A 16,333-nucleotide genomic window follows, 5' to 3' on the forward strand; every position below is an offset into this window, starting at 1 on the left:
GTAAATGTTTTTTAGGCACGTTACGTGAGCTGCTGTGCAACATGGCCTGAAGTCAAGAAATTTAAAAAGCGCTATGATGCAGCCAGCACTGACCGCTTCATAGTGCTTTTTTAAAAGCCATGTGCTGCTGTCCAATATGTTTTGTAAAAAAGCGGGAGGTGGGGAGAACACGAGAGAAGCACAGGGGAGGGGTAGGGAAATCAAGTGCCATGGACTGTAGGAAGTTACCTTTTATCTGCATGATGTTCCTAGAGGCTAAATTAGCATGTCCTCTCTCATGTCTGCCATCCAGAAATTAGCATGTGAATAGGTGTGAAATGCCTCCCAGAAACAAATAATAGGGTAAGACGCATGGGCAGAGATTACTCCTGTGAACCTCCCAGAGTATGCAGTGTTTGGGCCGTGAGCATCCTTTTTGACATTACACTGTCAAATCCTGCTTGAATGTCAAATCCTCATTGACAGGACTGCTGGGTTTACATATAACACTTTGGGGCACACTCGAAATTCAGAAATAGAAGCCAAAACAATCCTTGTGTATCTACTGTCTGGTTGCTTCAAACTCTAATTTTGTTCCACCAGACTTCTGTTTCTCAGTTTATTCTGGGTACAGAGGCTTCCCCAAACTAGACTTCAGTCTTAGATGTGGGAGGACAGTAGGACTAGCATAGTGCCCTCCCCACACACACCCGGCCCAAGTTTATTGTGGCTGAAGACTTTGGCCTTCTTGAGAGTGCCCAAAGTGGGTAGGTTATGCACCTCATTGGTTACGACGTGTCCAGGATTCATTCCAACCCACAAGCTAGTGCCAGGCATAAATGTGGCCTCTCCAGGCACCCACGTCCTGCAGAAGAGCACAAGGAGACTAGACCTGCTGTATGCGGCCTGAGAGTAGTTCTGAATGGCTGGGCCTGCTCCCTTGTGTACGCAGGACAAATAAGTGAACGTCAGCGGTCAGTTACCAGACCTCCTGCTCAAGCTGCAGGGATACACAAAGCTACAATATGCCTTTCCTGCAACTGCCCAGCTGACCAGTGGCAACTGGACCTGGACTGGACCCTGCTGTTAACCTCTGCCTGTGAGTCTCTTATAGCCTACCCTGAGGGCCTGGGGAGCTTTAGAAGTGTACTCCTGTGGTGATTGGGACTTAAAGGACTAAAGTCAGAAGGTAAAATCTATGACCAGGACAAACCTGCTTGGTGTATCCAACCCACGCTTCCTCGCCATCAATCTCAAATTGTGCCTAGGTCCAGGTCTGCCGCAACCATTGACTGTCAGTGGCACTTTATCATTCTAAGCGCTATTACTATTTATACTGTGAAAATTCATACCTCCGGTTCCCCTTATTTTTTGTCATTTTGATTTATAAAATTTTACTCTCTTCTTCTTCGGTTTAGGTTTTTTATTGTTTTGCACTATGACTTTATCACTGTTTTGCTCCTGCATAATTAATTTACACATTGCCCTAAGTTAAACCAGTCTGTTCTGAGCCACAGTTACTAGGGGGGTGAGCTCAGGTTAATTTAGTGACTTTGAGGGTTCACACTGCCAAGGGATGTGATCATTCCTTGAGGCAGGAAGTTGTCCTCTCCAAATAATAATCAATTTTCTTGCAGAAGTAATCAAATATAATACACACTGCCAAAGCCAGACTGGCCGTTACGGGAATCCAACGTTTCCCAGGGAAGCTGCAAGGGTGGGGTGGGCGATTTTGTTACTGAGGATTGGTTTTGTAGCAGTTTTGAAAGCACCCACTGCAGAGTTCCTTGTTTATGCAGTAGTTTCAGGCAACAATAAAAGTGTCAAGATAGCTCAGGTGATTAATGTACCTGCTGGAGAGAGATTTGAGACAAAGTAGTTTGTCTCGTGGCAGTTTTGACTCGTCTGAGGTAGTGCAGAGGGCCATTATGCCTGTTGCACAGAACATGCACTATGCAGCTCACAATACAACAGTATTTTATGTGGAATGCTCAGAGGGTTACTGCTTTGTCACAGAGAACCTTTTGTTACGGTGCAGTTCATCAGTTAGAATCATAATCTAGCACAGTGAGCTATGAAGTGTACTCAAAGAGCTGCAGGCAAACTATATGGGTCAGGTTAGGAAGTTCTGCCCCGAGTCTTTCATTATCCTAATTTGCTTTAAAAGGGTTTGTTTGTGTAGAAATAAATTCTTATTAGTAAAGCCTACCCTAACCACTATGTTACATTCTGAATCATGAGTTTGTGTATCACCACACTAAGCACTCTTTAAAAGTGCCTACCAGTGTGGGTGACGTGAATCCGACACCTTATAGTCCTCTTTGTCTTATGTAATATTTTCTATACTCTGATTTACACACTTAGGATTCATTGTCTCTGTATTTGTGTGTGATGTAACGTGCTCTGACACTGGTATGAGAGGCGCTATAATACAAATGAAGTACATGTGAGAGAGGGCTATGGGAAGATGAGGAGCACTGACGGAGGGTAATAGTGAGTGAATCATTGAAGACCCCAACAAAGATGGTTGAATCCTGGTGCTCTCTAAACTCGTCAATTACTATGCTTTAAAAGCTAACACAATTGAATATATAATGAAACGTGTTTTCAAATGCACTAAATTTGCCTGAATTTTCTAAGGGGGGGGGGGGGTAACGCACCCCTCCTTGTACTGGTCAGGCTCGCTCGCTGCATTCGCTGTGCACCGTACGGGGGCTGGTCTGACAAAATTTGCCAGGGCTGCTTTGGGTTCCCAGTCCAGCCGTGCACACTGCTACCAATGTGAGTGATGTTTCCCAGTGGGAGGGGCGGGGGGGGGGGCTATATACAATATTGCGAAACCAAATAATCAATAATAATCACGGGCACTAGAATGATCTGATTCTGACTCTTCTGATGCAGTCTATTCCACATAGTTAATAAGTGACCACAGTTACCACACAATCCACCATCTGCTGCACAGTTTGCAGATTTGAAAACGAAAACAAATTGTAGCCCAAATGGACCAAATGTTCTAAGAAAAAACAAGACGCCACACTTCATGTTACAGCATAACAGACCTTTTGCAAAGGCCATCTGCTCATTTTGCGTGATAATTGCTGTATGCCGGTGTTCACTGCTAACGGTTTAGAGACTCATTTACAAACTTTTTCCGCACAAGCCTTCTTGCTGTGCTTGCTGCGCTGCCCTACGGATAAAGTAAAGGGTAGGAATGCTCTGAATCTATCAAATATGGCGCATTTCTGTCCTCTTCCCCAGCGCTGTTGCACCATTGGCTGCCATGCGCCAATGCAGGCGCCCTTGGACCATGGTGCAATGGTGTCTGCGTTGTAAGGATGATTGTTTTTGGGCAGGAAGGGGCACCTTCCTGCACAAAAACAATCAATGGTGGTGATTTCCTCCTCCTACGTGTGCTGCTGAATGCACATAGATGAATGCAGCACACATAGAAAGCGGAAAAAATGAGGGGAAAGTTATTTCTCCTCATTGCGCCTCCCCTGGGGAGATGTAGGCTTCTGATGCATTGCCAGGTTTACAGAATGTTGTAAATTTGGTAAGTGTCAAATGCCACAGCTGTTACGTGAGAACACCCACCGTAACGCCCATGGCACGCGTCCCCATCGCAGTGTGAGGCAACGCAGCGGATTGCGCTGCGTTGCCTCACACCATATCTACAAGGCCATGAAAAGCCATGCAGGGTTTCTTGACGTGGCCTTATAAATATGGCACCGCAGTGTTCGCTAACGGAACGTCAATAAACGTGATGCTCCGGCGACGCACCGGGCTTGTAAATGAGGCCCTTAGAATCTTTGCTCAGATCATATTAGTGTGTGTTAAAAATGAGAAGTGGTGAAATTCTGCTGCCCCTGAAAGTGCTCCGCTAAGCCACATAATTTGACTAGTCTTGCTCCATAATTTAGTCCAATCTACCACATAATGTTGTCCTCCGTTGTTGCATAAATTCACTGGCTCCAGATAATCATAAATCATTATTTGAAACTGATGCAATCCTAAAAACGTGATGAATATGCGAGGTTTCGAAACATAAAGAAACAACACACAGTCCCTAAACATAGCCAAGCGTAGGGCAGGGGTCAAATGTCATGACCCCTGGGCCACAAATATAAAAGCTCAAAATAACAGAATCTGTTCTATGACTGCCAGTCAGGCTCGAGACCAGGAATAGTAACCGAGACAGCAGTAGCCGCTGTCAGAGAACATTTGACAGCATTTGATGAGGGCACAAAGTGGCTATGATCCTACTGGACCCTCACAGCAGCATGCAACATTCCCCCTTAGTCAACCTTTGCGCTTACTGTGTACGTGGAGTGTGTTGATTAGTCAGGGGTAGCTGCTGGGGCATTAAAGTTGTAGGGCAGCACGGGGGAGGTGGCATGTGGGGCAGTGTGGGGAAAAGAATTGACAAAACGCGTACCTGCTATCGGCTTCTGCTCCTCGACTCCCGGCATGCCACGGGCTCCCCTCAGCCAATCCAGGTGCTGGTCTCATGCTGGTACAACCCAGAATGAGAGCAGCACCGTGATTAGTGTGAGCGCCCTAGTTAGGCGTTCCCTAAGGAACTCGACCCTGTGCTTGCTCTCCACCCATTTGTACCGCAAAGCTCGGATGGAGAGATCGAAGTGCGCATAACGGTTTGGCTGGCTTTAGACGGCCGGCCAAACTGTCACGCACACTTGAAGCAGTGCCACCACTCCGCCTCCTTCCTGCAGCCGTGTCGTGTCAGAACTGCCGGCCCCGCTCCGCCCTCGGCTTGGCTACAGGAAGTGAGCAAGAAAATACAATTATAATAACCCTTGTCATTATCATTTCATTTTTCATTTTTCACTGCTGAAAAGCAGTAGGGCGATGCTCCTCCACCTTAGCCGAGGAGCTGGTGCTGTGATTAGCCTGGACGTTTAGTGGATTTACTGCTTTCCTCCAACCCCAGGTGATACTTAGATCCGGGACTTCTTCTTTCTTTTGTCAGAAAGGTAATTGAGCGGGTGGCCAAAGGCTCAGCACTTTACGCCACTACTCTTCAATGGGTGCTCTCACCCGCCGGCCAGGCTACTCAGCCTCTACCACCTTCAGCTTCAACCGCGCACTGACAGTACGCTGACCCTCCGCCTGCGGGGGTGCGGGGGTGCGGAACTGGAATCCATGACAACCGAGGAGATTTGTTAGAATGCCTCAGCTAGACCCTCCATTAGATAATGTATGGACACCTCTGCTGAATGGATCAAAAACAGCTTTGTAGATGGATCAAAGGGTATTTCAGCTCCTTTGCTTCCACCTAATTCCCTCACTGAAGGACAGACACCATTTGACAAAGGTAGAAAGCTGATGATCGTGCGTGACCCTAAGTCCTTCTTTGCTCCATTGGATAATGTGACTATTAAGGATATCTTGACACTTAAATGTGCCTTAGAACGTGCTCCCACTGCTCGAGGCGGCTCTCCGAGTAAGAGATCTCACTAGATTCCTTGTCTGACCTAGGCTGAATTACAGTTGTATTGCTAGCACAGGCATTGCAAGAAGCAGTTCATGAAATAATATAAATTGCAAAACCAGGCAGCTAGAATTTGATTTATGCTTAAGGAAATTCGACCACATCACCCCTGTCCTTCAACAGAAGATCAAATTCAAAGGTCAGTGCATTATGGACAAAGCTTGATGTCTGGGGAGGGCCCTGCATATCCCTAGAACCAAAGAGTTGTCCAGAGGTCTGTGGTCCACCCGCCCCAGGCCATCAGACTCCCAGATACAAGTGGATCATAGATGATGCAAACATAGCAAAGTTTAAATCCCCAACCTTTGGAACATACACTGCACCAAGCTTAACTGCTAACAAAACATTGAGCTTTCTGAAGACCAGAAGGTTCATGCAAGCCTTTGGACTATATCGCCCATAAAAGGGACCCTCCTTCCACCAGAGACTTGGCCTCGGCCATTGGGCTCACAGTACTAATGTTACCCTTTTATTGAGATCCAGCCCAGTTACACACTTTATTGTTGGTCCCGGATGGTCTCGCCAATCACAGCTCTACATTTCACCAAAACCTTTACATATCCACACAAACTGTCCAGTGTACTATGACCTGCTGCTATCCGCAGTGTTCTTGAACTGTTCTGCCTCCCATACAACATAGCATGCTATATCATGTGGAAATCAATATATTGTTATCAAGAGGGGACATCTCTGTTAAAAGGTGAAATCCTCTATGAATGAAGAGATGAGAGTAGATAGATCTTCTTAAGTTGTTTGTTCACGAGTAGGTAGGTTTAACAGCTCAGCCACCCAATTGCTTCTGGCTCCTCTCAGTAATCTCTCTCACAAGATTCTAACCTTGAGCCAAAGAAGCTCTCCCATTCTAGAATACTGAGATATCACCAGAATTCATGAAAGACAGCTGACTGTCAGATATACATAAGATAAGGGATACATAAATAAACAAATACATAAATAAATGGGTAAATAACTTTACAACACATCTCCCTCTTTTACACACCAAAATTTGAACGAAAAAAAAAACAACAGAAATTGCCATATAAACATCATAATACGACATAGTCACTCAAGTATGAAGGAGTACGAGAAATTCTGTTAGATCTCTTTAAAGCCCCTGAGACAACTTTGTTACCAGCATTTTGGGGAGAGTCACCTAAATGATCCATCCTACCACATACAGCAACACGGCTTAAGTTCCACACTCTATGATCTGAAGTTCTCACAGCGTTGTCAAAAACCTTAATGACTTTCAAAGGTTTCGAAAATTTGGCACCAGAAACACAGAAACCAGGTCTTTTAATCATGACTAAATCACAGACAGAAACCTTAGTAGATTTAACTGCATGTCTCACATCATAATTTTCTTTACTGTTCAAACACTTATAATCTTCCTTCTCCTTCCAAGAGCTTACATCCGGAATTCCACCCCTGGTGGGGAGAAATTTGTTAACCCAAGGTGGTTCCAAGAAAGTATCAGGTTGTCTCCCATGAAACAAACGAAAAGGAGATTTTCCAGTCGTAGTATGGGGCGCAAAGCAATACACACCAACTCTCCTAGAAACCTCTTCCTTCCAGTCGAGACAATTCTGCTTCGCCAGAGAGATAGTTTCTTTTAGAACTCTATTAAACCTCTTGACAGTGCCATTAGATTCAGGGTGATATAAAGCACATTTCTTGTGAACAATACCACAATTAATAAGAAAGTCTTCCATTTCCTTTGAGACAAGTTGAACACCAATGTCTGTCAGTATAGTTTGAGGTATGCCTTCACTAGAGATGAGTTTTTTCAGAAAATCGATCACAGTATTTGTATTTGTATTTCTAGCAAAACATATTTCAGGCCACCTGGAGTACAAATCCATCACTACAATAACAAAGGTGTCAGACCCATCACCATGTACAGGTCCCAAAATATCAAGAGCTATGTCCTTCCAAGGACCACTGGGGCGAGACCTTTTTTCCATAGGCTGAGTCCTGATCTTTAAACTCTTCTCACTAAGAAGACATTGGACACACTCCCTAACCAAACGCTCAATCTGAATGTCCATGCCAGGCCACCAGTAAGTGGAACGCACTCTGTCCTTAGTCTTAGAAATTCCTAAGTGTGCCTCATGGGCTAAATGCAAAAGATCTTTCCTTAAAGACAAAGGTGGAACTAATCTGTGACCTCTCCATAACATCCCTTCACAACAAGACAGCTGATCTCTCACAGACCAAAAATCTTTTATAGATAGACCTCCTTGTTCGTTATGATGCCAACCATCATGAATAAGATTCAAAACATTTTGAATAACCTCATCTTCATGACAAGCGTTTAACCAAGATTCTTGGGAAATTACCTTGTAATCAATTCCACAAACAAAATCATGAGAATGACCAAACTCTGAATCAATATGGTCACCAGATCGAACAGGAACAAGTCTCGAAAGTGTGTCAGCAACAAAGTTATCAGAACCAGGAACATGCTTGACCGAGAAATTAAAACCCTGTAACCCAACAATCCATTTAGAGATTGTCGGAGAAATTGAATCAATACCTTTACTTGTTAACACCTCACACAAAGGTTTGTGATCCATTCTAACTACAAAGGAAGTACCCCAAAGAAATGTGTTAAACTTTTTAATAGCCCAGTAGACAGCAAAGGCTTCCCTCTCAATTCCTGAGTACCTAGATTCAGCACCCTTCAAACTCCTTGAAACAAACATTAAGGTAGCGTCCTGTCCATGTGTTGTATAGCTAGTTATAAATAGAAGTAAAAGTCTTACTTAGGAGTCTTGTTGAACGATACTTGATGTAAACCGAATGAATTTCGTCGTATTAGTAGGTCACTTCAGCATTCAGTTCATCCAAGCAATACTTTGGACTTGAGCTATGAGATTTTAAGTTAGAGGTAATCTTGATGTATTGCAGCATTAAGGTGAACGGAGATCTAAAGGGTTGGAGTTGAGCTGTTAACCGAGTCGTCGCCAGTGTTAAAAGGTGAAATCCTCTATAAATGAATTAATGAGAGTTAATAGATCTTCTTAAGTTGTTTGTTCACGAGTAGGTAGGTTTAACAGCTCGGCCACCCAACTGCTTCTGGCTTCTCTCAGTAATCTCCCTCACAAGATTCTAACCTTGAGCCAAAGAAGCTCTCCCATTCTAGAATACTGATTTATCACCAGAATTCATGAAAGACAGCTGACTGTCAGATATACATAAGATAAGGGATACATAAATAAACAAGTACATAAATAAATGGGTAAGTAACTTTACAACAATCTCACATTTGGGGATTGTATCTACTTGTTTCCTATATCAAAGCTTTGCTGCTCCTAATGAAGGCTGGTGCGTTCTATGTGCGTGCGAAGGCTCTCATCCTACAGCTTCCGTAGTTATTGACTCTGCTGACTCGTAGCACCCTAACTATCGACAACTGGGGCAATTGTATTCCATATGTTAGAATGATTATCTTTACACATCAAGACGCTCAGTCTCCTGGTAGACTTCTACCTGTGCCAGTAGCATGGGCAGCCTTCTCCACCTAGTAGATTTTGAGCTACTGGTTGCTCTCCAGATACCTGTAAGTAGCCCTCCTATACTCAGGTAGACACTTCTGCTTGGTTGAATTAATATATGCATAGCAAAATTCAAACCTATGTGTGTGAGACAAAAATGGGAAAAAACATTTACGATGAAGTCTAAACCACGTACTGCCTTTACAACGTGGTCTTTACAAAGAGGTGTCTTTACCGCTGCATTCCTTTACCACGAGAGTCTTTACAACAACTTGCCAAAGGGGAAGCGGCGTTGGACTTCGACGTTGAACTCTTTCCCTATTATTGCGCCGACTGGATTTGGAAAAGTAATTGTTACCTCTCCAAAGTCCTGCGCTTTCCCCTACGGCAAGTTGTTGCTCGTTGTAAAGACTTGCGTGGTAAAGGAACGCAGAGGTAAAAACGAGTCGCTGTAAAGAACGCGCTATAAAGCCGTGCGTTGTAATGGCTTGCGCGGCTCCGAGATACAACAGACAAAAATATGTATAATTTCAGGAGTCATAAACTGGTGTTTGGAAAAAAGTTGCGGCATTTCCAAAACATATGTGAAGGTGGTACTTTTGTGATAACTCATGCAGCATTGGACAGAATTATTGACTCGGTGCCAGCGGCATTTCAGCAATGGCCGTTATGTAGTACCCGTGTAGAGGGACTCCACATTGCGAAATGCTTCAGAAAATTACTGCTGTGAGCCGTGCCTGCTGCTGGTATGTGATCACTGCTAGTAATCTTGCATACAGTGACCACTAATGTAATCCTGCCTGATTCGGTCACTATTACAACTCTAATGGTGGGAGCTCGGAATGACTAACATAAGTAGCTCTTCTTACAGGAAAGCCCCCTGGCGGAGGGGGGGTCGCCTCCGCTTGCTCCAATAAGTATTCAGCATTCATTCGGGGGTTTTGAATTAGTTTTTTGTTTTGCAAATGGAAAGTGGCAACTTTGACTTCCAAGAGATATTTGGCAGAACAGAGGCCAGCATTCTAAAAAGTTGCTTACAAATCCATAATTACGTATTGTAGTGACCTGCCTGTCCCTTGCAGCTGTGCTTCACCTCGATGCAGTCATAGTATGAGGCAGGCACCGCCGAGGTGGGCCGCAGGCACACGACAGAGACAGCTGGCCACCTTAGATGGCTGGTCGGGCACCCACTTGAGTGCATTTTACCAAGTGAATATGTGTTTATTGGATTTCAGTGCATTCCTTTTACAATGAAATAGCCCGATGTGGGCGCCAAGAGTATTCGGGCGTTTTACTGCTTTTATGAAGCATACTCATCATAATTTGGAATTAAACTTATTTTAGTGGTGGTAAAATAATATACTTTTGGCAGGTCCTTTGAAACCGAGCTATGCGTTTTATTCTTAAGGCACAGCAGAGTCCGTGTCCCGCTGCCACGTTTGCGACGCCTGCCTGTCGTACTGAGGGTTCGTTCACTGGGTTCGAGTTCACGTCGTGGCGGAATCTGGCCACCCTAGGGACCCTCCTGCACTTTAAACCCCGCCCCCACCACAGAGTGTGACTGCTGCACCCCCCACGCCCCCCCCCCTCTCTTTTGTTCTGTTTGTCCAGCTCCGGGGGCTCTTTCAGGCCCCCAGCACCACCCCTTGCTGTTACAGACTGTTTCTTTGTTTCTCTTGAAATGTGGTCTTTTGTGTTCATTCCCTGTTGAATAAAGTAAAACCAATTGTACACCTCCTTCAGAGAGTGGCAAATACATGGGTTCAAGCCCCCCCCCGCCTCATGGACACTTTCACCCCTCTGCAGCTGTAACACCAGGATAAGAGGGTAAAACAGGGCAGGAGTCCCTGGACAGAGTCTGTGGCGAGGAATTATCCACACAGAACCGGTTCTCCAGCCCCCACCTCAATTACAGCCCGGGAAAAGCGCCGAACCATACAGGTGAGGGACCGTCACGAGACCGCTGTGCTGAGGAGCGAAACTTCCCCTCCCCATACCAGGACCACATTACAGCTGCACCCATCCTATGAAACCAAAACAGGCAGCTAGATTTGCGTTTTGAGAATGTACTCATTCTCTGGCCGCATTTATTACACTCCATAAACACGACATTAAAAATTCAACAGTTGTCTTGATATTGAATAACATTTCCATATATTTACAAAAATTCATACAGTTTAATGCAGCAAACATTTTACTGTTCTTTACATCTGATCTCCTGCCACATATTCTCACACTCCCTTAGGAGTCATGATTGCCCACCTCTCGGTTCCTAATGACATTGTTTAGAAGGCGAACTCTCCACTTCCTCAAGATAGAGGGATCTAGGGCCAGCAAGGCAGCTGGACCCCCATAAAGAATCATGTCAGAGCAACCCAGTAAAGAGACACCCTCTGGCACCCAATTGGAGGATGAGCCTGGGCAACAGGGCCATACTTTGGTCCCCTGGCGCAGCCACCAACTCCCCCCCCCACTCCCACGGGGCGCATCACGGGTTACCCCCGAGGGCCAGGGACAATTTTGGTAGCGGATACCCCCAGCTCTTCACCAATGACCATGTCACCCCTGCCCCATAGTATTCAAAATCTAACATCTTGAATCCGCCTGCATCTCTGATGCCCCACGTTGGCAACCCGTTTTGTGGTCAAAACATGACTCCTTCACCGCCTCCCCAACCATATGTAGAAGCTAAAGGGATGGGAGGGTGGGTAAACAAAGTCTCTCTCACAGTGAGAGCAGCGTGCACCGGGAATCCCAGGGGCTTGCAGGCAGCAAGGTGCTAATCAGGCTGATCTACAGCCTTCTAAGCTGTCCTGCCGCCCCTGTGAGCTTCCCAGGCAGCCCCGCTGACCCCCGGGCAACCAATTGCTGCCACCCGCGGGAAACCTACCCGCAAAAATCTGAACCTGCAGCCCCCGCTAGGCCGCCGTCATCAACCGGCCCATACCGGCCCGCACCTGTCTCCGGCGCCTGCGAGGGGGGTTGCGGACTCTTTGTCCATTCTATCTAGTTTTCTAATTGTAACCGATCCCCGTCCCTACACTCAAGTCGTGTCTCCTAACCCTACAGCTATCACTGCATCTAAACCCTCATCTCTTCAATGTCTCACATTGTTTTGGGTTTGGAGTTGATTTTCTCTGCTTTAAATTTGGTTCTTGGAAAGATGCTTGTTAAAAACAGACCAGTTGTGCCTGTCAGGTTTCGAACCGGTGCCCGACGTTGCACAGATGTCTCCTTTCGACGCGTTGCCTCAGTAACCGGCATTCACAGGGGCGGAGGTATTTTTAAGAAAGCTTCTGTTTACTCCCTTGATTCCTTGGTCCTGCCATGTGCTGACCTCTATTCTCACATCGTCTTCCTGAGCTGGTCGCTACTTTCGTAGTTCATCTATTGACATATCTTAGGTATCACTCGGGGCACAGGAATTCGAAGAGCCTGGGCTTCGAGTCTTTGTGCCTGCTGTGGAGCACAAACCAAGTACAGCTTCCTAGGGGCAGTGTCATTTCATTGGTCAGAGGCCAGTGGCGTAGTAAGGGGAGCATCCTTGCCCTCTTACCTGTGGCCATCATGGGGTGGCCGCCGCAGGAATCTCCAGCATTCCCCCCCACCACTCTTACATAGGACTGCCACAGGGACCACCATGGGCTGCAAAATGTCTACCTACGCCACGGCCACAGGCTGCTACAAGTAATCTTTTTTTACTTTTCGGCCAGCAGGCTTAGAGAGTGCATGTGTCCGCAATCCCTTTCCTTCACCCCCTTCCCCCCGCTCTCCACGGTGTCACCCTCCATTAACCCTCCTTACACTCCCCAAGGTGTTATCCTTCCAACATCTTCTCACTCTCCATGGTTTCACCCAACCCTCCTTCCACCCCTATCCTGCTTCCGTTCTTCAATGTATGTCTTTCTCACTCTCCTCCACTTGACCCACCAACCCGCCACCTGCCCTAACTGTTTTTCACATGTTGCACAGCAGCGCTGGCTCTGCAATATGTAAAAACCTTTGACACAACCAATTTTGCACAGGCAACAGCTACTGGCTTTGCCAATGCTTGTTGCTATTTTTTTGTACCGCTGTTGGATGACATAGTAAAGGACCTGTGTAAGTGGTGTATTTGCTTACAATATTTACAGGAGGCTTTCCTGCAAGGTCTGTGTTTGATATCCTGTCTTGAGTATGGCCTGTCCTTAACATGGCAGCTCTCATGAGACTCTGGAGAGCCGCGACACTTGGTTGCTTGGTAACCTGCTTAAGCGGGAAGTGTGGCCAGTTCCAGTGACTGATTATCTGAGTTGAGGACCAGCCAATGAAAGCGACGCAGAAGCACCACCACTGTCCTTCTCCTGGCACCCTGGTGAGGACCATGCTGCTGCCCCAGGAAAGTGCAAACTCCGCACATGCTCCAGCATATGATTGAACCTGTAATAGAGGCGGCATTTAAGATCAGAGCGGTGCCTTCAAACGCCAAGGTGTCCAGGTTGGACATTAGTGACGGTCCCACAAATGACCCAGAGGAGAAAGAGGTCAGAGGTCGCATTGTTAAGGGGTCTGAATTAACTGAACAGCTACAGCATTTAAGGTGCAATCTGGCTTTTTTTGAGTCTGACTCCACAAGAAGAGGAGGAGGTCTTGTTTATACATTAACAAATAACAAAGGCAGAGTTGTTGCCCTTGAATGGGGCTATTATAAAGGTGTGTGTTATGTTTTACTTGTGGCCTATGGGCAGCTTGCCTCTGTCTGCCGGGCTCGTGACATGTGACATGGTTGAGTTCCACGCTCCGCGCCCGATGTTCGGTAGAACGGCAGTTGGAAGCGGGCAGTTTCCCTGGCTGAGGCGGTCTGGTATTCGTGCTGTCTCCAAAGATTAAACTTTGTTACTACAAGGAAGACTCTGCTTTTCATTTACGACAGTGTGGTCTTTCATATGTATTTTGTGTTATGCGTACCAATGCTTGTTCATGATCCTATTGTATGTGTGTTTACTTATGAGAGGGAGAACCCTTTGTATGTCATGATTCTAAGGCTTCTGTCTTTTGGAGCACCTTGGTCCTGAGCTGGGTGTACATGCTGGAGCAGAGTTTTCTGTTGAAAATTTATCGAGTTTTAAGCTCCAGTTTTGTCTATATGTTATGATTAAAATTACTAATTTTAAAACATTAATTAATAGTTTGTCTTGTTAAAGTCAGACTAACCAACATTACTAATGAGAGAAACTACACGTGGGAATGCATATATGTTGCTTAATAATAATGTGCATTTTTATTAAATGAGTGTCGCAAAGTGCTATTTGTTTAAAGCACAAATGCTTTTAAAAATAACGTGTACTAATGCTTTATTGTGTTGCAAAAGGCTAGATAATTACATACACATAAGGGTATTAGTGGGGATTAACACTGTACAATCATTATGATGTGGTAACGTTGTTTTGTGTTTCTTTTAATTAAGATGGTTTGTTTTGGCCTAAATAAAGATGGCTGCCATATACAGCCTGCACTCGAGTGATTGAATTTTGACGAGAGGCCTTGCTGAACATGGTCGAGAGTCACCTGACCACAGCCTCTGCCTGAGTAGAAAGTTTTCCGTGAGGACAGCAGCTCTGGGAATGATTCCAACTGTCCTTGGAGAAGGATAAAGCCACAATGAACAATGACCAGTCTGCGGTGGCTCTGCTAAGATATCAAGGAAGAGCATTCACAAAAGAAACATTTGCAAACTCGAGTTTCCTTCTTCCGTATTTTTATTTTTGTGATTTTTCCTGAGCGGAGGTTTTCTAAATGTAACCGAGTGACATCCTTTCCTGCTCGCTCTGCTCAGCGGCTCAACGGATATTCAACATTTGTTTGTAACTTTTTATTTGTTATTTTTCTTATAAATATGCTAGACTAGAGAGGGTTCGTGTCCCTTGCTGTTCCATTGCGCTCATTACTTCCATTGCGTTCCTTGCTGATCATCGCGTTTTGGACTTCTTCCTGAACCTATGCTGAGGACGGCAGCTCGAGAGACTTTACCGAGAGACCTGTCCTGACCCTTTTAGCTAGAATAGGTAACTATGAGAATAACGATTTTGCTAATGATTGATTTCCATTTGAATTGATTTAGATAAACAAGCATTTGTTTGAATTCTAGTGTCGGGTGGTTATTTCTTTGTCATTTATTGAGTTTCAAATGTGTTTCCTATGTTTAAAATCATGACTCAGGACAATGTCATTAAGGTCGCATTGACCTCATTGTAGATGCAGATTGGTTTAGGGTTTTCTCTCCTATATTCAGCGTGGATAGAGTAAATAGTATGAATTTCAGTGTGATGGGCCCTAGCGTATGATGTATGTATGTGCGTGCGACTGCAGGTTTACTCTGTCCGTGGAAGCAGGGAGATTTTATATGCGCCGATCTGCAGCATACACAGATGGGGTGCTCTTAATACAGAACCTGCTTATGGAAAATCTTCTACTGCGTGGATTTCGTTTTGTTGCAAAAAGTACTGGCTCACGAATGGAAGGAAGCTGACACACATTTACTCCCCAGGTTTCTTTCCATATTTCCTTGGTTTCCCTCCAGACGTTATTCTCTGAGGCACTTTCCAGCAAAGTTTCCATCAACAGTGAATGTAGATACCCTGTTATTTTGAAGACAATTCTCAGAAGTTACTGATAAAAAAGAGTCGCAGGAGCTATAAAGTGATCTAACTTGGTACTCAGCACTGGAGTGGCTGTAGCGGGCATCAGGCATTTCCCCAGTAGGCAGGAAGGGTGATGGCCAGTTTTGCAGCAGTGGGGGGCGGTTTTACTGGGGGAGGTATTGCAGCAGTGCGTCAATACCGGCCCCCAGTAACAGAAGCAGCAGTGCTTCACACATGCACAACCCTCATGCCCCCCCCTCCCTTGAGGGCTGGTCTGATAAAATTACCAGGGCTGCTTTGGGTTCCCCGTCCGGTCCTGTTGGTATTTTGCTTCTGTCTATCTGATGTAAGAGGGGTTGATTTCTCACTAACCTGTTCAATAGCACAGCAACAGATCCGTTTGCTGTCCGGTGTGTTTTTTAATGAGTTACATGCAACGGCGACAGCTTCCAGAGAATCCAACGGGGCCCATAGATACATCAGATGCCGCCATGAAAAGCTGCTGCAATAAAGAAACCTGATGATTAGGGGTGGGCAGAAAACTCCGCTCCGCCAGCATAGCGGATAAAGCCAGCCACCCCTGCTCCCTGGCCCAGTCCCTGCATCTGAAAGCAGCCAGGCCGGGGAGAGCCTCCCCGGGCTCCGGTGGACCCCTGTCACCAGCGCCTGGACCCTCGGCTGGCTTGCAGGACGGAGGGCTCCTGCACCCCGGGGCCCGCCGGACGGAG

Source organism: Triturus cristatus, chromosome 6 (assembly GCF_964204655.1).
Source record: "Triturus cristatus chromosome 6, aTriCri1.1, whole genome shotgun sequence".
Taxonomy (NCBI): Eukaryota; Metazoa; Chordata; class Amphibia; order Caudata; family Salamandridae; genus Triturus; species Triturus cristatus.